The sequence below is a fragment of the Staurois parvus genome, unplaced genomic scaffold, assembly GCF_062004578.1.
Source record: "Staurois parvus isolate SC_StPar_1 unplaced genomic scaffold, SC_StPar_1.0 ptg000671l, whole genome shotgun sequence".
NCBI lineage: Eukaryota > Metazoa > Chordata > Amphibia > Anura > Ranidae > Staurois > Staurois parvus.
In genome coordinates, this window is record NW_028318467.1 from 3,907,173 (window position 1) to 3,930,722 (window position 23,550).

The following is a 23,550-nucleotide window of genomic DNA, read 5'->3' on the forward strand; positions in this document are numbered from 1 at the left end:
AACCTTCTGTGTGCATTGGTCCCCCCAGCCCCTCCCCAATCCTTACCTATGCTCCCTCCAATCAACAGCCTCTTCTGTCTGGGGACTCTTCCTCCACATTGGCTGAGACAGCAACAGGAGCCCATTGGCTCCCGCTGCTGTCAATTACAGCCAGTGAGGGGTGGGGGGGGGGGGTTCAGTCACGGCTCTATGTGTCTTATGGACACAGAGCAGCGGCTCTGGAGCTGCAGGCAGTGGTGCCCCCAGGGCGAGCGACTTTCCCTGCTTGAGGGGTGGGAGCCAGGAGAACCAGAGGTGATGTGAAAAGAAGAGGATCGGGGCTGCTCAATGCAAAATCACTGCACAGCGCAGGTAAGTATAGACATGTTTGTTATTAAAAAAAAAAGTAACAAAAATGAAGCTTTAGTGTCACTTTAATGGAGTTAGCAGCAGATTGTCTACCATGAACAGCTGCACCAGATTCTGCACTCTCCAGTTTTAGCTAATCAACCCCATTGTATGTAACAAGTGGAGTATTCCCAGCAATGGACTGGAGAGAGGAAGAAAAGTTGCAACTGTGTTTCCCTTTTTTCCCCTCGATGGGAGACTTGTTTATGTTTGGACGTCATTCAGAGGAGTTGTTGTATTATTGTATAGCACCATTTCAGCATCACAAACTATTTTAAATATGATTGATCACTACAACACCATTGGACACTGCACTTTTTGGACTTTATTTATATAGATTTAAGTTAATCATATATATTTTTGTATAATTACTTCCTATATAAGTTTACATAGGCATTATTATTATACAGGATTTATATAGCGCCAACAGTTTGCGCAGCGCTTTACAATATAAGGGAGACAGTACAATTACAATACATTTCAGTACAGAAGGAATAGGAGGGCCCGGCTCGTGGAGCTTACAATCTAAAGGAAGGGGAGGTGATACAAAATGTGATAGCTGCGGGGGATGATCTGGCCGAGGTGATTCAAGAACAGTTCTAAGGTGGAGGTGGGGTACGCTTCCCTGAAGAAGTGAGTTTTCAAAGACTGCCTAAAGGCAGACAGGGTGGGGGCTGACCGGACATGCTGTCGTAGGGAGTTCCAGAGGATGGGAGAGGCTCTGGAGAAGTCCTGGAGGTGAGCGTGGGAGGAGGTGATGAGGGAGCTAGAGAGGAGGATATCATGGGAGGAGCGGAGTGGGCGATTTGGGCAGTATCTGTGGATGAGGTCGGTGATGTAGCTAGGGGCAGTGTTGTGGATGGCTTTGTAAGCTGTGGTTAATATTTTGAATTTTATACGTTGGGTTAGTGGAAGCCAGTGGAGGGATTGGCAGAGAGGGGCAGCAGTCGCTGATCGGCTGGTAAGGTGTATGAGTCTAGCAGCAGCATTCATAATAGACTGAAGGAATAATTTTGTGTTCTTCATAAGCGCTGCACTTTCTGTATGTTTCTATTTTAAATACAGTGATTTAGCAACCTAAATAACATACAGTTAGGATTTACTTCCACTTTAAAGTGGAACCAAATGCAAAAATACCTATCTTAGTTCCAACAGCCAACACCAGTGAGGTCCCTCACTGGGATCTTTTACCTTGCTTCTTCCTGGTGCCAGTCTTCAGCCGTCTTGATTGGCTGGAGTGGGTTGCTATCACTCCTGTTCATGCCCAAAAGTGCAGTCATCCTGGCACACAGACAGTGTACTGGAATGGAAAGTGAGCTGTGCTTGCGCAGCTCAGTGTACATCCTATAGGGTATTGCAAACCGGCAGGTAAGTGTATTTCATAGCAGAAGAAACACTGTATATCTCCTCTGCTATAAAGAGACTGCCTGTTCATATTTTTTTCAGCTTTAGTTCCACATTAAAGTTGGTGATGTATACAGGAGGACAGCAGATAAAGCACCTTATTCAGTGCTGGTGCCTTATGTTGAGTATTATGCCAAAACAAGAAAGTGATGGAGTGCAGAAACCCATAGCAATCAGCAGAATGAGCAAACTACTGAAAGCCATCAATTGCTACAATTCCAAATTGAAGAGTGCTGTCAGCAAGGCACAAACATGAAAACATCCTTAACTGGTGGCATAAGGACCGTGTTAGAGGCTCAAGAAGAAGGTACAAAATAAAGTCAGTGTGTATGGTAAACTTTTTCTTTGTGATGATTAAGCGCGAGATTGTGTGAAACGCGTTAACAGGTCCTGTATTCATGTCCTGGTGTTGTGTGTGTCCTATGTATCAATAAATACACACTATATACATCAATCCTCCGGTGTGCGGCTGACCCTTCTTCCTGTTGCACTGTGTGTAGTGGAGAGCCAGAGCCTGCACCCGTCGTGGATTGATCTGGATTGTTTGCCTGAGCGGTATACCTCTGTTCTATGGTAAACTTTGCAAGAGGAATTATTTTTTTTGCCAAAACACCTTCAAGTTCCAAACCTCTGAAATCTATCAATGAAAATATAAAACTATAAACAAAAGAACATAAATAGCACCATATAAAATGTTTAAATGCTCAAAATGAGATCTTAACAAAAAAATACCAGAAACCCCAAGAACAAACTTGAAGCAGGCAGAGGCCTACTAGAGTCAAGTTGGTAAAATAACCTAGTCACCTCAAAGATGTATCTACACATTGTTAATGAGCAACTGAGCTTAGTGGAGCACTCCATCCTCACAGGTCAAAGCACTGACATTGTGAAAGTCTCAGCTCTCCCTACTACCCCCCACGAGTGACACTGAGCTCAGCTTTGCCTGCTACCTCCTGCCAGCAGTGACTAAACAGCTCAGCTCTGTCTGCTACCCCTCCATGCATTGTCTAAGCAGCTCAGCTCACCCTCCCAGCACTGATTTAGCTGCTCAGTGATTAAGAATGCTCAGCCCGCTCTGCCCTCCACAGTGACGCAGCAGCTCAGGTTACCCTGCTACCCTCTCCCAGCAGTGACTTACAGCTCAGCTTACCCTGCTACCCACTCCCAGCAGTGACTTACAGCTCAGGTTACCCTGCTACCCTGTCCCAGCAGTGACTTACAGCTCAGGTTACCCTGCTACCCTGTCCCAGCAGTGACTTACAGCTCAGCTTACCCTGCTACCCTGTCCCAGCAGTGACTTACAGCTCAGGTTACCCTGCTACCCTCTCCCAGCAGTGACTTACAGCTCAGGTTACCCTGCTACCCTCTCCCAGCAGTGACGCAGCAGCTCAGGTTACCCTGCTACCCTCTCCCAGCAGTGACGCAGCAGCTCAGGTTACCCTGCTACCCTCTCCCAGCAGTGACTTACAGCTCAGGTTACCCTGCTACCCTGTCCCAGCAGTGACTTACAGCTCAGGTTACCCTGCTACCCTGTCCCAGCAGTGACTTACAGCTCAGGTTACCCTGCTACCCTGTCCCAGCAGTGACTTACAGCTCAGCTTACCCTGCTACCCTCTCCCAGCAGTGACTTACAGCTCAGGTTACCCTGCTACCCTCTCCCAGCAGTGACTTACAGCTCAGGTTACCCTGCTACCCTCTCCCAGCAGTGACTTACAGCTCAGCTTACCCTGCTACCCTCTCCCAGCAGTGACTTACAGCTCAGGTTACCCTGCTACCCTCTCCCAGCAGTGACTTACAGCTCAGGTTACCCTGCTACCCTCTCCCAGCAGTGACTTACAGCTCAGGTTACCCTGCTACCCTCTCCCAGCAGTGACTTACAGCTCAGGCTACCCTCTCCCAGCAGTGACTTACAGCCAGGTTACCCTGCTACCCTCTCCCAGCAGTGACTTACAGCTCAGGTTACCCTGCTACCCTCTCCCAGCAGTGACTTACAGCTCAGGCTACCCTCTCCCAGCAGTGACGCAGCAGCTCAGCCTACCCTGCTACCCTCTCCCAGCAGTGACTTACAGCTCAGCTGCCACGGTTGAGTCTTTATTAGGACAGGGAGTGGAGCCGCTGAGAAAAAAAAAAAAAAAAACACTTAGGCTACTTTCACACTGCTCATTTGCCTCATTTTTACCGTATTTTTAAAAAATATGACATGCGTCTCAAAAACAGCACCAAAAACGCAATGCAGGTGCGTTTTTTCAGCGTTTTCTGTTGATTTCAATGGGGATGTGCGTTTTTCTTTTACTGCATCAAAACTGCACCAAAAATGCAGCAAGCAAGACTTTGAAAAACGCAATAGACCCACAACTGATCTGTGTGAAGAATTCCATATGAATACATGGTCACACGATTTTTTTCTTCCACTTTTTTCACTCGCAAAAGCAGAAGAAAAATGGATCAGTGTGAAAGCAACCTTAATCACCTTTATTTTGGGGCAGCTGTCATCCATTTCCAATCGGCCCGCCAACTTGCATCCAAACATTAAACCATGCAGAACAACCCATACAACAGAACATGTGCATTGCGTTGTAGTGTGTTAGGGGAGAAAATGGCTATGGCAGTTTATTCTGTTGTGTGGACACATATCAAAGACCCATAAACAAAGACACAGGTACCATACTGCAGGTGGGTGCATCAAGCAATATATGTCAGTAGGTGTTAATGGGCCCTTCTTGTGAGGTGTGGAGGAACTGGAGGTCCACTTTCATCTCATGCTACTTGTCAGTTTAGCCTTCCAGAGTTACATTTTCCCAGGAAATGTTGAAGCCATCATTGGCTTTTTTATGTCATAAACATGTAATCTTTTGCTGAATCATACACAATGAGACTTTGCTCCAAAACTGGCTGGGAGAATTCTGATCTATACAAATCTTTTGTGAGGATTGAAGGCTCACTAAGACACATGCAGTCAGGAAGAGAAATGATCAGGAATGTCCTAGATAGCAGATAGAATTCTGCAGCAGAAAGTACGACAGACCACCAGTTGATCACATGTAGGAAGTGATCACATTGCTCAACAAGGGGTTAAGTCAGATAACCACCCATGTAGTTAATGTTACATTTCTTGGTGTACTTGCATTTTTTCAGATTTGCCATTGCTGGTATTGAATGGTGGCTGCTTGGGTAAGGTACTTACTATTGGCAATGACAGAGGTTTCCCGATTGATGTGCCTGCTAGAATGACGGTAGACAGGAAGCCAATATTAGGTGCACAGGCTGTATCACTGCACTCTTAGTTTCATATCAACTTCTCATGCTTGCCAAGATTATTTCTGTTTTTTGATCTCTTGGTGGAAGGTGACAATAAATCTATAGTGTACAGTTATGATGATTGGGGAAGTGGGGATTGTCAGTTGACCATGAATAATAATAAAACACTGGGAGGGCTATTAAAGCCCACCTCCACCCAAGTGTGGCTGGAGAGTGGTGAATAGGTATAACCTCCATCAGGTTCTTATTGTTGAGTCCCTATTGGGGAGGGAGTGTTTGTGTGTGTGTGCTAGGAAGTGTTATAGGCCCTCCCAGGTGTCAATGTCACTGAGCACAATTAAACAAAACAAAAAGAAAAAAAAAAAAAAAAAAACACACAACAAAAAACACACAATCATTGCCAGTAAATCAGTATGTCAACCCCTACCCCCAACCAGAACATAAACATAACTGTGGCTGAATATCACTGTCTACCAAGAGGTTAAAATACAGAAAATAAAAAAATAAAAAAAGAACACACAAACTTGAGATCACATAAAATTAGCAGTACTGGTACAGAAAAGTCAGCAGCTAATGTAATTCCCGCCTAGGCGAGTATTTCCAAGTGGGAGCAGGTTCCCGTCACAAAAAGATACCTACTTCCCCCAGAAAAAGAAAACAATTGTTAAGAGTATGGGTGGGGGTGCAGGGATGAGCAGTAATGTCATTTTAGAGTGAAGGTCGGCTTTGACGAGGTCATTTCCTACACGTGGGCAATGTTCGGTCAGTCGTGTTTCTGCTACAGAATTTGAACCGCTAATTACTGGTGAGGCCCTTTAAAAACACAATTCAGATGTACATTTTTTTTATGTGAGATCACTTTTTGCCACTCTGCATACTGGCACCCCAGATTAAAGCTGGGTTCATATTTTTTTCGGGAAATCCATTTATTTGAATAGGCTGCCTAACACACCCAAAAAGTCTTTTTGGTAAGGCAGTGTACCACAAGGCATGACAGTGCATTCCTCTGTGTTGTGGTGCAATGCAACACATGTCTGTTGGCAAGGAACCTTGGGGGGCCATTAAAAATGAACACAGAAAGACACAAAAATGCAAAATGTACATTTTCACAACAGTGCAAATCCAGTTTTAATATTTACTGCATCTCACAAAAGGAGCTTTATCTTCCCTTCTTGTCCTGTTTGCCCCTCCACATTACCTTGACAAGCAGTGATGGCAAATCTCCCTCATGGGATCACAAACAGAAATGTTTCACCCTTTGCCTCTGGGTTAGAAAACATGTTTTTTTTGAAAATTGGTGAGATTTCCGCTCACTTCCTGTTCTACTGGACACATGTCAAATAGACAGGAAGTTAGCAAAGTGCTCTCGAATGGGGACACAGGCAGATTTGGCTTTAGATATACCGGTACTTTAACCAGCATTAGATGCAGACTACAAATTCACATCATGACAACTTCAATCACAGCACAAAAAACTCAAACATGTCCATATGATATTGAATATTTCAGGCCGCATGAATATTAGCAGACCCATGTTAAAAAAATAACACTTAAATGAAGTTAAAAAACCCCCAAAAAACACAACTGTAGGATAAGGAATTCAAGCATCACTCCACGTATGAGTCCAGGGTAAGATTTTATTTAAATCTGTCAAGGAAAAACTATGCATTTGGAGGATTGTGGGAGTCCCCATCCTCAGGGCTGAAGAGGATCAATTTGGTAGCCAACATGAAGCAGGACACAAAGCCAAACACACTGGCATTTCTTTGGGGATTTCAAATGAAATATTTCTGTGGATCCTTCTACATGGAGTTGCATTTCAACGCTTATACTACAGTAATTTTTCCTAGGAAACACTCATTGATGTCCTAGGATGAACAGAAATGGTGTCTGCACTTTGTTTGTGCAGGTCTACTGAAGTTAATGGGCTGCCCTTAATGCAATCAACCTAAACATGCAAAAAACACACATTCACACTTGCATAGGTGTGAGTGGACACAGGAATCCGGCACTCCTCATTCCCTAAAGAAATTTAAAAAAAAAGAAAAAAAAAACCTTTATAGTTCCCACACAGTCTGGTGACCACACTACAAGACCTTCACATGCAGGTGTGGCTTCCTGACCAAACTCCAGCATGGAATATATGTTAGTTGTGTAATAGGTGCTCCAGCAGGTCGTTACCTTTCCTTTAGGCCGATTTCCACTTCTACCGAGTGCACTCCACTCCCACGTCACAAGATATTCATAGAATCCAGTCCTGTTTTTGCTGGTGACAATAACAAGATCAACGCTGAGGACAGAGGGGCTCCAGACCCCGAGTCTGAAATAAAATAAATACTTACATTAACTAATTATCTTTTGTTTAATCTGAACTCCAGGCGGGTAAAAAGACAAATTCATGCAGATCCCTTTCTTTACAACGTAGTGCACTACAATGCACAGTATATGCATTGTGGTGCACCGGGATACATTGTGTATTGAGCTTTACTGTACAATGTGTTTGGATGCCATTCACTATGAATGGAACCACAACACACTGCACACAGAACAGGTGTATTGCCATGCGCTGGGGTAACACGTGCCCCTAATGCAGTGTTTCTCAACTCCAGTCCTCATGGACCCCCAACAGGTCATGTTTTCAGGATTTCCATTATTTTGCACAGGTGATTTGATCAGTTTCACTGCCTTAGTAATTATCACAGCTGTTTCATCTGAGGGAAATCCTGAAAACATGACCTGTTGGGGGTCCATGAGGACTGGAGTTGAGAAACACTGCCCTAATGTATTTAATGAAATGCAAGCAGTATCCAGACCTGGTATCAGCCTCTTGTAATCTCTGTACAGCAGAGCTCAGACTGGCAGAGACTTCTTATCTGAACACTTGACAAAGATTTGCCCCAGAGACAGATTTAAACCCTGTACTTCACAGGTGTCAAACTGGCGGCCCTGCAGCAGTTGCCAAACTACAAGTCCCATAAGACATTGCAAGATTGATAGTTACAAGCATGACTCCCAAAGGCAGAGGCATGATGGGACTTGTAGTTTCGCAGCAGCTGGAGGGCCGCTGGTTTGACTCCCCTGCTGTACTTCTTTCTTGTGCCACCAACCAGCCCATATGGAGCCCCCCAGCACAGAGCAGTGTTTGCACCAAAACTGGTACAGCATAGCAAGCAGCCTGTACACTCAAACTCCTCCTGCACACTTGTGGCTCTCTTGCCTTGCAGATGGTTTTTCTTTAGTTCAATCACAATGAATGGATTCACAATAATTCTCCTAGATTATACAGCAGTATTTAATATAAGCGCTCATGGTTATTCTCAGGGGCCTGTAGTCTGCACCCCACCCCAAACCAACTAGTTGTTTGTGATAGAATTAAAAGAAACCCGACTGGACGGTGCTGGCACATGACCGCTTTGAACAATTGGAATTGCTGGGATTTGTCATGAAAACCCTAAAGAAAAGAAGGGGAAGAAGTGTGAAGATGTTAAATCACCGGGCAGCAACACTGGCTGCATGGGCACTGACAACTTATCACCCACGGAGGTAAGTACAGTGATTACAAAGAGTGGGGAGGATGTAGGATGTTGGATGTGATTGGCCACTATGGCCTTACACTAATATTGGGCTGATTCAGTGAGCCCTTTTGCCTAATCTGTTGATAATCCATATGTGCTGCTCATTAATAGTGGAGGCCTCCCCTTAGGATCTAGATGTGCCAGAACAAGCAGGAGCTGAAGGGTGGTGATAAGGCTGTGAGCTGCTGGAAGAAAAAGTCCAGGAAGTGACGAAACGCGTCAGGACCGTGTGACGTTTTCTGGAAGTGTAGCCGCGGCCATCTTGGAAGTGGGAACATGCGGTAGTTCCCTTATGTGATGTGATTTGTGTCTCTGGGAAGCCGATATCTACAATTTTAAATGTAAGTTGCCAAACAAATTTCTATACTCTATGGTGCCTTCTCTAATTGCCAATTTATTTATGAGGAGAGTGGAGGAGGAATCCCAGGATTGATCTGGACCCAGGAGTCTGATGCCATCTCTCATGTTGTTTGATAAGCTTTATTGAAACAGTATTGGGGTAATTATTCACTACTACACGAGTTGGAGTGTTGTTTGGTTTGGTGCAGTGGGTTGAAATAATATTATTAACCACTTGAGTGGATCACGATTGTTTATTGCAGTGTTCACATATAGAGTGTTTTTTTTTTTTTTCTCTTTCACATGCACAGTTTTAGTGTGTGATGTAATTCACAATGAATGGCACTAATTTCTTTTTTGTATAAGGATAATACACTATGTTGAGTTTTTTTGGTTTTTGAGGTTCATGAATATTTGGACATTACACGAAGAGTGAAAATAAGAGAGATAATTTTTTGGAAGAAATAATTGGAAGAAAAAAAAGAGGACAATAGTCTTTTGGAATCACACTTGGGGATATATATACTTTTATGAATTTTATTTAATTTGGAAAAGAAAAGATTTGATACATTTTTTGGATCCTGCTTTGCTGCCCTAATGTGGTTATGCCACTGTACGAGACTCTGGTTATAATTGACTCACAATTAATGTTCATCCAAGACGGAAGGTAGTTGTATTATGTCTATACTCATAGTATGTGTGGCCCGGGTCATGTTAAAGTGATAGTTATCCACTTTATTCATGTGAATAGAGGATCTTCTGGCCTAGTAGGTCTATTACCATTTTTGTGAAATATAATAAAGCTGTTGGTTTTATTTACACCGCTGTTCCTTTCCTTTCGGGGAATTTCTTTAACCCTCTAGTGCCTATTACGATGTTCTTGGTTTTGAGGACCCCACCATAATCATTGGTGAGTCGGTGATGACCATAGCAATCCGCCTTTGGGCTCCTTAATTGGGGAGAGGTAAGAATAATATAAAAATATGCAGATTTTATTAATGGATTATTCTATGATGTAGGGTGTTCGTTCACCCCTTCATTTTTTCTGAAAACTTGAACACATTATCATTCATGGCAGGGTTGTTTAACAACATCTGGACAAAGGCAAAAGTGTTGTCCGGCTGTGGCCAAAGCTCCAGATAAGAGCAGAAAGCCCAAGTTCAGACCTGTGCAGCCGCAGCCTGCCATAGACATTGACAAGCTGTAGGCAACATGGCTACACAAATGTCGGGGAAGACAGGGGAGAGATGGGGAGCACTAGAATACAGTCCCAGGTGGATATATAAGATGTATGTAAACCAAATAAAAATATAAATATATGGCAAGTGAATTAAGTAGAACTTTTGGAATTCCAAAGGGGACACTGGTGGCGATATATAAAACTTAATCTTCCAACAAGACAATGTAGTTCATGGTTCATAAATCAACGTCTATATACAAGTCCATGAGGGCTGTATAGCTGCCAGCTGTTAGAGATGAAGCTTCTCTGTAGAAAGGGATGCAAATGGAGACAAAGCAACGCTTATCCGAGTGTAGTATTAAAAATATAGATTTAATCATATGGTAAAACAGCTCACAAGAGACGAATAAAAGGCTCGCAAATAACATGAACTGGCTCCTCCAGACTCCATCTGCTCTTGGCCTGAGGAAGGAGCGCGCATGCTTCGAACGCGTGCCAATCAGTGCGCCTGCCTATGCCTCTCTGCTTCCAGTGACATCGCAGCTGACGGCTTCAGATCCCCTGGAGTCCCGGACACCACCAGTGCGGCCAAGCGGCCTGCAGACAACAATGCCTACAGTGCCTGCAGCAGATTGACTCTGGAGAAGCCAATTCATGTTATTTGTGAGCCTTTTATTCACCTCTTGTGAGTTGTTTTTAACCATATTGATTAAATATACAGTGAAGGAAATAAGTATTTGATCCCCCGCTGATTTTGAATATTTGCCCACTCACAACTTCCTAGACACCACAGTATACATCAGGGATGATACGCTTCACACCTCAATATACAGGAAACCCACCGACAGATGCAACTACCTCCACAGTTCCAGCTTCCACCCCCAACACACGAAACGTGCCATCATACACAGGCCATTAGATACCACCGAATATGTTCTGACCCAAGAGACAGAGATAAACATCTCGGGACACTAGCAGACGCCTTCCATAAGAAAGGTTACAAGGACAAAACTATCAACACCAGCATAAACACAGCCTTGAGAACACGAAGAGAAAATCTACTTCAGTACAAAGAGAAAAAAAACAAACAACCGTGTACCTCTAGTAACCACATACAACCCAGCACTAGAAGGGATAAGAAAAATAATCAAAGATTTACAACCCATCATAACAGAGGATGGAACTCTGAAAGAAATATTCCAGCAACCCCCAATACTGGCCTTCAGACAACCCCCCAACCTCAAAAATAAACTAGTCAGTAGGAAACTTCATTCTGATTATGATGTCACAAATAATGGAAGCAAACCCTGCAATAAGAAACGCTGCAAACTGTGCAACCAAATCAATCCATCAAAAAGTGTCAGACACGCAAAAGGGATCTTTAATATCTCCGGATCATTCAGCTGCACCTCCAGTAATGTTGTGTACCTTATAGAGTGCAGAAAATGTAACAAAGGATCTTATGTTGGCGAAACAGGACAGAAGTTGCAAACAAGGATGAATTTACACAGACATACCATCAAGGAACATAAAGAAGATGACTTTTGCACACCTGTGGGACACCATTTCGCACAACCAGGCCACACTATGGGAGACCTCAATGTTTTAGTTCTGAAAGGAAAATTCAAATCCATTCAGGAAAGAAAAACTTTTGAACTAAGAATGATAATTCTATTTGACACAAGAGATAACGGCCTGAATTTGGACATTGGATTTCTCACTTATTATCCAAGTTTTATGACTATTAGCTAGCTTGACTCCCTCTGTGTGAGTGCAGTATCCCCCCCCCCTCCTTTTGCTGTATCTTATCTGTAGCCTTTTTTTTTTTCATCCCTTCTAACATTCTGCTTAAACTTTGTGATTTGTAATAGTACTGCTTGGACTTTGAAGAAGGGGACATACCCTGAAAGCTTGTCCTCAAAATTGTATGTTAGTGCAAATAAAAAAAGTATCATGGACAGTACTCAATTGTTTCGCCCACTCACAAAGAAATGATCAGTCTAAAAATCAAATGGTAGGTGTACTGTAACACTGAGAGACAGAATAGCAACACAAAATTCAAAGAACATGCATGTCTAACAAATGATGCATCGATTTGCATGTTCATGAGGGAAATAAATATTTGATCCCCTTCACAAAACATGACTTAGTACTTGGTGGCAAATCCCTTGTTGGCAATCACAGAGGTCAGACGTTTCCTGTAGTTGGCCACCAGGTTTGCACACATCTCAGGAGGGACTTTGGCCCACTCTTGGCAGATCCTCTCCAAGTCATTAAGGTTTGGTGGCTGACGTTTGGCAACTCTAACCTGTCCCTCCACACTAAAATGCCGGGAATGACACACTCCCCATGTGCAAGGGGGCCTTACTGATCATGCAAATGTCTTAAGAGCTATATATATCATTATTATTATGACACAAAAGTTATTTTAAAGTGGTAGTAAAGCCTACCTTGTTTACTTGTACCTACAGTTAAGCCTAAAATCAGGCATACCTGTAGGTACAGTAAATATCTGAGAAACGTGCACAGTTTAGAACATATTTACTATAGTAGCAGCTGATGAAGTCACTGGCGCATGTGCATCGCACTCTGAATGGATAGCGTGCCATCCATTGAGAGAGTCGTGCCGCAGCCGTGACTCCCAAGAGCATGAGCAGGAGCGACGTCATCGTGGCCCGGCCAGTCAAACAGCCAAAGCCCGCAAACCCAGAAGGAAGACCGGATGAAGATGGAGGCTCTGTCAGCAGAGACAGCGTACCACTGGAGGGCTTCTTTCTAAGGCAAGTCTTACACTTTATGCCATTTTACAGGGGACATTTTTTTGAGAATATTTTTTGGTGGTTTACTACCGCTTTAAGGGTCTATCCACGTTAGGTTGAGGAAGAGTACGTTCTAGGGGAAAAAAAAAAAAAAAAAAAGTACAGCAGCCTTGGTGCTAACATCCCATCTTTACAGCTTTCAGTTTTCCCATCTGCTGTTTGGAAGACAAAGTGCATATTTGCACTGGAGTATAGAGCCCGATTCACACACACAGGTTAGACAATATGGTCTGGAATTAGGAGAAATCCTGGGTGGTGGAGGAAGCTAGAGACGGCACGTATGGTCCACAGACCAAGACAGATAAACATGTGAAGGTCCCATTAAGACACACAAAGATAACAAGCATCACTCGGGGTGACAGGGCGGCCAACCTTACTTACATTGTGCAGAGAGAACCACTGAGAAGGAGCTCATAAAATCTGATATTTCCATATTAGGAAACCATTGTGTGCTTCCAGCCAGTGCCAGCTTCATGTCACGGGAGGAGGAGGTCAGCTGACATCTGGATAAATACAAGAGGTGACTCACAGACATAAGACAGGACAGGGTCAGCCTACCCAAAAATTACTCATCACAAGCCTTAGATCAGAGGCGTAACTAGAACCTTCAGGGCCCTAGTGCAAGAAACCAAAAAGGCCCCCCGACGGGGCCATTCCCACTGATCCCAGTGCCCTTTACCCTCATTGTGGGACACTTTATTACAGTCACCCAGTGGGCCCCATTCCTGTTGTCTTGGGGTCCCCCCACAGTGGTGGAACGCGACCTTTGTGACCCCAGCAGTTCCACCGCTGGTTTCAGTAATTTTTTAGTTTTGTCTTTTAACCATTTTATTTTAATTTGATTTTTTTTTTTTAGGATCCCCATTGGGAGGCTTTGAGAAATATCAGGGGTCTAAACAGATCTTGAATGTTTCATCTTTGAGACAGAGAAAGGAGATTGAGGGCTGTGTCCTCAATCTACATCTCTGCAGCCCCAGCAGCACAGAATGAATGGATAGTAATAGCTCTGTACAGAGCTTCCTGTTCATTCATAAACTGAAAAATAGTAAATACGGTTTGCTTAAAAAAAAAAAAAAAAATATCCGGAGTCAGTCCTTGTTTACACTGATGCGATACAGGAAGCACAGCGAATCCTGTGCATTTCTCACACCGCATTGCAATCGCACACCATCTATGTGATCTCCTGCGGTTGTCAGTTAAATTAACAACAACCCGAAACAAATTGCAAAAGCTCTGAAGTGGCATGCATTACATCACTGAGAGGGGAGGGAGACCAGTGAAAGGCCATTTGCTGATCTCCTCTATCTAGCAAAAGCTCTGAAGTGGCGTGCATTACATCACTGAGAGGGAAGGGAGACCAGTGAAAGGCCATTTGCTGATCTCCTCTATCTAGCAAAAGCTCTGAAGTGGCGTGCATTACATCACTGAGAGGGGAGGGAGACCAGTGAAAGGCCATTTGCTGATCTCCTCTATCTAGCAAAAGCTCTGAAGTGGCGTGCATTACATCACTGCTGGATCTGGCAGTCACTTTCCTCCAGCTGCTGTGACCAAGTAAGAAACCAATGGAACATTAGCTTCAATCGAGGGCAGGGGAGACATCTGACCCCTGATGTCTCAATAAAGAGAACCCATTACAACAAAATAGTATCACATGGGAGGGACTTTTTTAATATGTGACAAAAACAAAGTTTAGTTAAAAAAAAGTGAAAAATAAATAAAATGTTGAGCCCCCCCCCCCATACAAACGGAACACATGCTGCTGATTACACTACACGTGTTACATATCGCCAAGCATGCCAACGTCAGCGCAATAATTCTAGGCCCAATATTCACAGTTATCTCAAAAGTGAGGACCTGTAGGGGATTTTAAAGCTCCACTTACGTAACATTTAGGGTACCGAAGCTTGGTGCCATTTCACGGGCACACACAATTTTAAGACTTAACATGTTTGGTATAGGTTTATTCAGCATAACCTCATTTTTACCAATAACTGAATATATTGTGTTTTTGTGTCTTAAAACTCACTTTAGTGAGTTTTGTTGCTGAAATTTTGCACTTGATAAATTGTTGTGCCAATATCATGTGACAAGAAACACTCAAACCACCATTTTATACTCCAGGGTCTCTCCTTGAAAATATGTAACATTTTGGGGGGTTTAAGTAATCTTCAGGCACAAAATGATTTTTTTTTTAATGTTTACAAAAAAAAAAAAAGCAGAAACAGCTCTGGCAGCAAAATGATTACATTGAAGTATCTGTTGGATTTGGGTATGTCAAATATGAAAGTCTAAAATGACTTTCAGGTTAGCACAGTAACAATCACAACAGCATAGAATGGATTCCCTCTACATTGGATACACCCTGTAGTAATCCCTGCCATTGTGTAACACCCTGTACGGTATTGTGGTGTTGGTGCCATGTACGGCATTATTTGGCATCCTGAAGGAGGGAAGAGTGACAGGACAGGCTTCTCCCTGGTGGGTGTCACTGATATTTTATAGGCAGGACTGTGTCACTGCCATTTCTGTTTCCTGTCCACTGTCAGGACTTAAAAGGACTTTTTGTACAGCAACACACACAGCACTCCTGATGTGTACAGTGCCATACCCTACAGCAAACAGACTTCACCTTTTTATAGATTAAAGAAGTCAGTCCAATGACAGGTGACTGCCGAATGTCGGGCAGGAGTCACCACCGACTCGCCTACTAAATGAACAAAAGACACAGCGGAAAATATCACATCCTATTGGAAGTCACTTCTAGAGGTCTGACTCAATACCAAGGAGATGTGGGGGTCCCAGACCTGGGAAGTACCAATGACTGGGGGACAGAGGGGGCCAAGAACAAGGAGGCACCAATGACCGGGAGGGCAAGAATTGTGTGGCACCAATCACTAGTGGGGAGGGGGCTAGAATGGTTGGGAGTAGAAAGTCCCAGAACAAGTAGACTGGTGAAAAATCCAGAAAAAAGGTTCTCCCTAAGCACAACAGCACTGACATCTGGGGTCACAGAGTGCTACAAAAGCAACATTGGGAGTCCCACACTTCAAAACCAACATTTGGGGTCCAAGAACACCAAGGTGCCAACAGTTAAGTTCCCAAGACATTGCAGAGCCGACATTTGGGGTCCCAAAACAAAAGGCACTGACAGTGCCAATGATATTTGTGGGTTCCAGAACACTACAGAATGAACATTTGGGGTCCCACAACACTGCCAAGCCAATGTTTGAACATTAGAACAGGCTGGCATTGACATTTGGGGTTCCAGAACATGGAAGCGCTGACATTTGGGATCCAATAACACTGCAGTGCAACATTTGGATTCCCAGAATGGTGGGAACAACATCTGAGATCCTAGTCTGGGAACATCAGCAATTTTTATTTTTTTTAAACGTTTACAAAAAAAAAAGAAAAAGAAAAGCAGAAACAGTTCTGGCAGCAAAAGGGTTAAATTGAAGAATCTGGATCTGTAGACTTCACCTCCACAACATCTCCAAGATACGCCATTCTTAACCTCGGAAACCACTAAGCAACTTATCCACTCCCTGGTTATCTCTCGCCTTGACTATTGTAACTCCTCATTGGCCGACCTCATCGCAGGCTATCCCCTCTTCAGTCTATCATGAATGCTGCTGCAAGACTCATTGACTTTACTAACTGTTCCATATCTGCCACCCTCTCTGCCAATCCCTCCACTGGCTTCCCATTGCTCAACGGATAAAATTCAAAACATTAACAATAACATATAAAGCCATTTATAAGTCTGCCCCAAATTACATCACCAATCTTGTCTCCAAATATCACCCAAACCGTACTCTCCGCTCCTCCCACGACCTCCTACTCTCTAGCTCCCTTGCCTCCTCCTCCCATGCTCATCTCCAGGACTTCGCCAGAGCCTCCCCCATCCTCTGGAACTCTCTACCCCAATCTATCCGACTATTGCCTGATCTGCCTACTTTTAGGCGATCTCTGAAATCCTATCTCTTCGGGGAAGCCTATCCTGCCCTCAGCTAATAACCGAATATTCTATTCCTCTGATCAGTCCATCCCCCACAGTTATTACCTTTTGTACCACTAGCCCCTCCCTCTTAGATTGTAAGCTCCAAGGATCAGGCCCTCCTAACCCTCTTGTATTGAACTGTATTGTTGCTGTATTGTCTCCCGTTATATTGTAAAGCACTGAGCAAACTGTTGGCACTATATAAATCCTGTATAATAATAATCTGTTGGATTTGGGTATGTCAAATATGAAAGTCTAAAATTACATTCAGGTTAGCACAGTAACAATCACAACAGCATAGTATGGATTCCCTCTACATCGGTATGGATTCCCTCTACATCAAACACCTGGGGGAATCCCATCACAATACAAGTTTCATCTTACTGTTATGACTCCCCCTCCCCCAGGATCTGATAGATTCATCGGGAATAGAAGTGCCCGCAGTGTGTCAGTGTACATGGCGCTGCAGTGCTTGCAGTGTGCCAGTGTATACAGTTCCTGCAGTGTGTCAGTATATATGGCGCTGCAGTGCCCGCAGTGTGTCAGTATACATGGCTCTGCAGTGCCCACAGTGTGTCAGTATACATAGCTCTGCAGTGCCCACAGTGTGTCAGTATATATGACGCTGCAGTGCCCGCAGTGTGTCCATATACATGGCGCTGCAGTGCCCGCAGTGTGTCCGTATACATGGCGCTGCAGTGCTGTGAATGGTGCAGAATGATGGTGGCTGGCAGAACCCTCTTATAACAGTCAGCATGTGTCGCAGTGTATGGTGTCCATGTGTGCTAGACCCGCAATGCTGTGTGAGAAGTGACAACTGAGGGGGGATTTACTAAAACCAGAGTGCAGAATCTGGTGCAGCTGTGCATGGCAGCCAATCAGCTTCTAACATCAGCTTGTTCAATTAAGCTTTGACAATAAAACCTGGAAGGTGATTGGTTTCTATGCAGAGCTGCACCAGCTTTGCACTCTCCAGTTTTAGTAAATCCCCTCCTCAGTGCTGTGTTCCTGTGTGCTGCACTGTGCAGCAAACTCTGCGGCGAGGTGTACTGTACTGCATTGTGTAGGATTCTGTAGACCATGTCTCAGTGTGCATTATGGCGGCTTCTGAGTACAGCAGGTCATCAGGAGGGAACATTCGAGTTGTGTGCAGTGTGTCAGTACTACAGTCAAGATACTTCCCCACTGAGCAGCTCCGACAATAAAACCTGGAAGCTGATTGGTTTCCATGCAGAGCTGCACCGGATTGTACATCCGGCAGTTTTAGTAAATCTCCTCCATAGACAGTGTACCACGCACAGTGCACAATACAACATATATACAGAGTGCCGTGTGTCAGTGTGTACAGAGAGGACCGCAGTGTGTCAGTGTGTACAGAGAGGACCGCAGTGTGTCAGTGTGTACAGAGAGGACCGCAGTGTGTCAGTGTGTACAGAGAGGACCGCAGTGTGCCAGTGAGTACAGAGAGGACCGCAGTGTGCCAGTGCGTACAGAGAGGACCGCAGTGTGCCAGTGCGTACAGAGAGGACCGCAGTGTGCAGCAACATACGCCATGTAGTGTACAACAGAATGTATAACTGATGGTGTGCAGTATAGTGTTGCTGCCCATTGACCGTACATTGACTGCAATGTGATGTATGGAATATATACAGAGGTCTGCAGTGTGTCAGTGTACAGCACAGGGTATATGATGTACATCCATATTGTATAGTGCATACCAAGTGCAGTGTACAGCACAGGGTATATATGATGTACAGTACACATTATGTGTGGAGAGGTGCGCAGTGTACATTGTGATGTACAGGTTATATGGGGAATATATAGTACACATTGTGATATACTATATATAGAGAGGTGTACAGTGCAGGTTATACTATGTATGGAGAGGTGTACAGCGTGTATGGTGTATACAGTGTACAGTGTAGCACATGCTGTGGTGTACAGTACATGGGGTATATACAGTACACAAAGTTATATATGGTGTACAGTGCACAATGTGAATAGAAAGGTGTGCAAGTGAGCGGTGTAGAGTGTATTTAGTGTACAGTGCAGTGTACACTGTGTATGTGATGCGTAGTACAGGGTATATAAAGTACACATTGTGATACACTGTATATAGAGAAAGGTATGTTGTGTACAGTGCCAGGTATATGGGGTATATACAATGTGGTATATATGGTGTACAGAGAGGTGTGCGGTGTATATAGTGTACAGTGCCGGGTATATACAATGTGATACATATGGTGTACAGTGCAGTGTATATAGTGCAGAGAGGTGTGCAGTGTATACAGTGTACAGTGCCGGGTATATGGGGTATATACAATGTGATACATATGGTGTACAGTGCCGGGTATATGGTGTAGAGAGGTGTGCAGTGTATACAGTGCAGGGTATAATATGGTGTACAGTGCCATGTATATGGTGTAGAGAGGTGTGCAGTGTATACAGTGCAGGGTATATGGTGTACAGTGCCAGGTATATGGTGTAGAGAGGTGTGCGGTGTATATAGTGTACAGTGCCGGGTATATACAATGTGATACATATGGTGTACAGTGCAGTGTATATAGTGCAGAGAGGTGTGCAGTGTATACAGTGTACAGTGCCGGGTATATGGTGTAGAGAGGTGTGCAGTGTATACAGTGTACAGTGCCGGGTATATGGTGTAGAGAGGTGTGCAGTGTATACAGTGCAGGGTATAATATGGTGTACAGTGCCATGTATATGGTGTAGAGAGGTGTGCAGTGTATACAGTGTACAGTGCCGGGTATATGGTGTACAGTGCCGGGTATATGGTGTAGAGAGGTGTGTAGAATGTACAGCACAGTGTATACGATGTACAGGGTGTACATTATGGTGAATGGTACACATGTAGAATGTTTCATGTACAGTGCAGTGTATGTTGTGGTGTGCACAGTGTTGGGGACACCGGACACAATTACCTGCAGGGTGTCACAGCGGCTCCCTCCCCCTCTCTCTCCTCACAGCCGCATCCTCTACGGTGGGCGGCGCGGCTCAGACGTCTTATACTGCGCAATAGCCGGCTGTGGAGCTCTGTTGCCATCTAGTGTCCGTTTTTCGGTAGTGCGATCTGCCTGTGCACTGGTAGGGGGCTCATTCCAACAGACTTCTCTAAGGAGTTTTCAGAATACCCCCTTCTCCGCACCCAATGCTGCATGAATCCTTTATTCCATTTTTTGTTGGTTTATCTTTGTGTTTGTTTTATTTAACCAATCCGTCTTTTTAAAATGTATTATTAATCTCAATGTTTTATAAGGGTGCGTAATATTTTATCTCATTTTCACACATCCATTGACTGATAAAACAGCTGAGATCTGTTCAACACTGTGGGGGGAGATTTACTAAGACCAGTCATACACGGGTCAAATTCCGAAAGAATTTTCTTTTGAAAATCTTTTCTAAGAATATTCGTTTGAATTACGCACCATTAGTGGGCCACAGCAGCGGCTGATTTTCGAGAAACCATCGAACTTGACTGATCGGGTATGTTGAAAATTTTTTGAAAAACAAATTTCTAATCAATGATGGGAGAATCGAGTGAGAAAAGTAATAACAAAAAAGAAATGAGCTGTGACCTGGAAAAAAAGGAAAATGATTGTCCACGAAAAAAATTTTCTGTAGCAACATGGCATGAAGTTTAAGGCTTGGTTGGTCAAATTTCAAAATCAAGGGTGGCACCAACGAATTACAAAATGCACAAAATTTCTGATTTTCTAAAGGAAATTAGTTTGGAATTTGACCCATGTATGGCCCACATAATCTGCTTCCAGGTGATTGTCAAAACCTAACTCAACAAGCTGAAGTTAGAAGCTAATTGGCTGCCATGCACAGCTGCACCAGATTCTGAGTGCTCCAGACTTAGTAAATCCCCTCCTTTTTGTGAATGGGGGATAAACAGATCAATAGAGAAACACCCTGGACCTGAAATAACAAAGAAGGTAGGAGGGGGAATAATGAGAAGGACCCTAAACTCAAACAATATATTTCAATGGAAAAAAAATGTATAAATCTTATTGATAGTAATAGAAGATAGTATGTGTATATATATATATATATATATATATATATATATATATATATATATATATATATATATAGTCATGGCCAAAAATCTTGTCCCCCTCTGCATTCCTGTCAGATAATGCACCACTTTGCCTAGAAAAATGTTGCAATTACAAATGTTTCGGCATTCTCATGTTTATTTCTTTTGTTTGTATAGGTATGACACAAAAAAGTGGAGAAACAAAAAGCCGATTGCTGGTTTATAATATAACTAGCAATCAGGGGCGGACTGACAACTCATGGGGCCCTAGGGCAATAGGGGATCCTAGGGCCCCTGTATCCTTGCTCAAACTCAAAAAAGCCTATGAAAAAGGTAGCAGGGGCATCTCATGGGGCCCCCTACTGACCCCGGGCCCTCGGGCAGTGCCCGAGTTTCCAAATGGTCAGTCCGCCCCTGCTAGCAATATGTTCTGGCAAGTTTATTTATCTCTACTGGTGGTGGATTGGCACACTTGTGTTGGTGATGGACGTTTTTCAGAGTTGAAAGAAAATTCAGAGGCACTTTGCTTTGCTTCTTATATGTATTTATCTCACAATATAAGTTGTATATTCATTTTTAAATAGCACTTTTTTTTTATTTATCACTGTAACCTTTATTTTAAGGGTAAGGTTTAGCAGCTTTTTATAATTTGGTTTATTTTTGGTGCTGTTTCCACATATACGTTATTTTAAAAAGCCAAATCTAACATATTCCACACAAAACTCCCAAATATGGACTGGAAAAAATTATTGGTACCTTCTCAAAATTGTAAGAAATAATTGCATTCCAAGTTTGTGATGCTCCTGTAATAAGTAATTAAACTCACCTGTATCAATTATAAACTCACCTGTATCAATTAACAATGCTGACAATATAGAAATTATACTGGAAACCAGTTAAAATGGATAAAAATTGACTCAACCGTTCTGTTGTGTTTCTCTGTGTGCCACATGGAGCATGGAGAAGAGAAAGAGCAGCAAAGAATTGTCTGAGGAATTGAGAGTAAAAATAGTGGAAAAGCATGGACAAGTCCATCTCTAGAGATCTTAATGTTCCTGTGTCCATTGTGTGCATCATTGTCAAGAAGTTTACAGCCCATGGCACTGTAGCTAATCTCCCTGGATGTGGATGAAAGAGAAAAATTGATCAAAGATTGCAACAAAGGATTGTCCGAATGGTGGCTAAAGAACCTCGATCAACCTCCAAATTCAAGCTGGCACAGGGTACAACTGTGTCAGCTCTCACTATACGTCACAATTTGAATGAAAAGGGACACAATGGTAGGAGACCCAGGAGGACCCCACTGCTGATACAGAAACATAAAGAAGCCAGATTGGAGTTTGCCAAAACATACCTGAGGAAGATGTGGCTTTTTGTTTCTCCATTTTTTGTGTCATACCAATACAAATATAAATATAAACATAAATATAAGAATGCCTAAACATTTGTAATTGCAACAATTTTCTGGGTGAAGTGGTGTATTGATGTATATAGGTCATGTAATAACCTATATTATACTCATTGCTGGTCATTGTTGTGTATATCGCTCGTTCTGGCCGGAAGGGCGTGGCTACAAGGTCACACGCACACCGCATCACTTCCACTTGTACAGAAGACATCAACATTACATATTGCCCCAAGCTTAGGAGAAAGTTGTGAGCGCTATGAATGAAATAAAGCAGCCAAGCATCAAAAAAGTATACCAAAAACCTTGCAAACAGATAAAATATAAAAGATGCGGCGCTATATCACAACTATGATTATGCAGAAATATCCAAGGTATATGTGGTGATTAGGTGACTAATAAAAAAACACAAATATTCTGTCACAAGCAGAGTGGCATGCAGTGCAAAATAGTCTTAGTGACAATCCCTCTCCTTCAAAAGGTGCTTCTTCAAAAGGTGATAGTGAAAAGGTAAAGCTGTGCACTCACCAGATGCACAGTTTAACTGCGCATTTAAAGATGAACTCTTTTCGGGATCCACTGGTTATTTCTTAAAGGTCAGGTCAGGCCAGATATTCCTCCCCCTGCTGTGTTGCTGACAATCCACGGTCTCCCCTTTAGGTGGCTCTATAGGTGATAAGTGACTCACCAAGGTCCACAAAGAAAGGAGACCAATAGCGTGATACCGTTTCAAAAAGGTTTGGATTTTTATTTCCATACAGTATACAGGTAAAGGGATAAAAACACACTGACCATGAGGTGAATTTAAAAGATGGCCGCCGGGACCTCCATGGTGCCGGCGGCAGAGAGATAATGACGCTGTAGCTCCTTCACTGACGCGTTTCGTGCTAATCGCACATCATCAAAGGGGAAAGCTTCAGCGTCTGCTTCTGACAGCGTCCATTAAGTATCGTAAATGGCGCATGCGCATTACGAATGCGCCATTTTTCATTAGAAATATGTCCCCATATCAGGCGCCATTTTGTCAAAGACCAATCGCATCTCACATGCGCGGGCGCCATTTTTAAGTTATAAGTGAGTGTCACTGAATCACCAGGGAAACTAAATATAAATATACAAAAAA

At 43.3% G+C, this 23,550-nt stretch overlaps 1 protein-coding gene across 7 annotated transcripts in view; it reads right to left on the minus strand.

Moving 5' to 3' along the window:
- Window positions 1–19,986, minus strand: part of SIRAL1 (SIR2 antiphage like 1) — a 62,156-nt gene extending 42,170 nt beyond the window's left edge. For 5 of the 7 annotated variants that reach the window (XM_089652122.1, XM_089652117.1, XM_089652115.1 and 2 more), the window contains exons 1-2: window positions 19,902–19,986; window positions 7,231–7,369 (exon numbers count right to left, since the gene is read on the minus strand). The gene's annotated coding sequence lies outside the window, so the exon portion shown is untranslated. Of the gene's footprint in view, window positions 1–3,858; window positions 3,907–7,230; window positions 7,370–19,901 lie in introns of all 7 variants that reach the window. The other 2 variants (XM_089652118.1, XM_089652116.1) reach the window with 1 other exon arrangement.
- Window positions 19,987–23,550: the final 3,564 nt, after the last annotated feature.